This window comes from Peromyscus californicus, unplaced genomic scaffold (assembly GCF_007827085.1).
Source record: "Peromyscus californicus insignis strain IS unplaced genomic scaffold, ASM782708v3 Scaffold_2__1_contigs__length_46816999, whole genome shotgun sequence".
NCBI lineage: Eukaryota > Metazoa > Chordata > Mammalia > Rodentia > Cricetidae > Peromyscus > Peromyscus californicus.
Window position 1 is genome coordinate 28,679,756 of NW_026294540.1, and position 1,932 is coordinate 28,681,687.

The window sequence follows — 1,932 nt, forward strand, 5'->3', positions numbered from 1 at the left end:
AGGTTTAAGCTGGAACAGGGACAGAGTGGGAGAGCAAGGAAGGAGATACCATGATAAATGAAGACATCATGGGAATAGGAAGAAACAGGGTACTAGGGAATTTCCCAGGATGCCACAAGGATGACCCCACCTTGGACTACTAGCAATTGTTGAGAGGGTGCCTGAACTGGCCTACTCCAGTAATCAGATTAGTGAATACCCTGTCATCATAGAGCCTTCAAACAGTTACTAATGGAAGCGGATGTAGAGATCCATGGCCGGGCGCCAGGTTGAGCTCCAGGAATTCAATCGATGAGAGAGGAGAGGGATTCTATAAACAAGGAACATCGAGATTATGATGAGAAAACATACAGAGACAACCATCCACACTAACGGAAAATCATGAACTGTGGACCAATAGCTGTGGAGCCCCCATGGTACTGTACTAGGCCCTCTAGATATGTGAGACAGTTGTTTAGCTTGAACTATTTGTGGGGCCCCCAGCCAGGGGGATCAGGATCTGTCCCTGGTGCATGGACTTTTTGGAGCCCAGTGCCTAAGGTGTAACACATTGTGCAGCCTTGGTGCAGGCAGGGAGGGGCTTGGACCTGCCTCAACTGAATGTACCAGGCTCTGCTGACTCCCCATGGGAGACCTTGACTTGGAGGAGATGGGAATGGAAAGTGGGTTGGGGGGGAAGGCTGGGGGTGGGAGGAGGAAGGAGGGGGGATCTGTGGTTGGTATGTAAAATGAATAGAAAATCTCTTAATAATAAAAAAATGTAAAAAAAAAAGAAGTAAATGTCCATATACTGGAAAACAATTCTCATATCAAATGACTTACACCAGAACTACATTTACCAACAAAAATAAATCTTAAAACAAGTAGGGCAAGGCTTGTGGCCGCTGAAAGAACTTGGTAGGTAAGCCTGACAACTCATATAAAAAAAGCTGGTGCTGTGGCCCACATCTGTCATCCAGTACTGTTACAGAGAAATGGGGAGGCAGAGAGGGCAATCATCCAGAAGTTCACAGGCCAGCTAGACAGTAGAGAAATAAGAGAAACAGGGCCTCAACCAAATGAAAAGATAAACTGACTCCCCAAAGTTGTCCTCTGCCTGCCCCCCAACATACACGCTGTGGCAGATATACACATACACAGAAATAATAATAATTAGTATTGTTATATTTAAAGCAAGTTACAGAAGGAAAGATACCCAGTATGGTATCACCTGTTTATCTGTTGAAACCAGGGAAAGACAGAGTGTGTAATGTATCTGTGTGTGTGTGTGTGTGTGTGTGTGTGTGTGTGTGTGTGTGTGTGTGTGTGTGTGTGTTATGATTGTACTTTAAGGATAATATAAAACTTATAGGAAAATCACAAACATCATAGTCATCTGACGGATGGGAGGGCAATCAAGGAATTAATTTTTTACACAAGTTTGAGGCATGTGGAGAAAATTGCTGCCACTTGAATATGGCTACGTGGTAGGGACACTAAAATTTAGTTGCTACTTTCTTTGTGGTTGTTTTGTTTTGCCTTTGTGTGTGTGTGTGTGTGTGTGTGTATGTGTGTGTGTTTGAGACAGGGTTTCTCTGTGTAGTTTTGGTGCCTGTCCTGGTCCTGGATCTTGCTCTGTAGACCAGGCTGGCTTCGAACTCACAGAGATCCTCCTGGCTCTGTCTCCTGAGTGCTGGGATTAAAGGCGTGTGCCACCACCACCCTTGTTTTGCTTTTTAAGGCGCTATTTCTTTTCCTTTTTGAAACATTTACTTATTTCCATATAGGCATATGTAGGGAACATTTTTATTAATTATTGATAATTTCATACACACCTGTAATATATTTTGATGTATTCACCCCTCTCCTGTTCTCCCTAACACCTCCAGGTCCATTTCCATCTCTTCCCAACTTCATGTCTTTTTTTTGTTTGTTTTTTCGAGACAGGGTTTC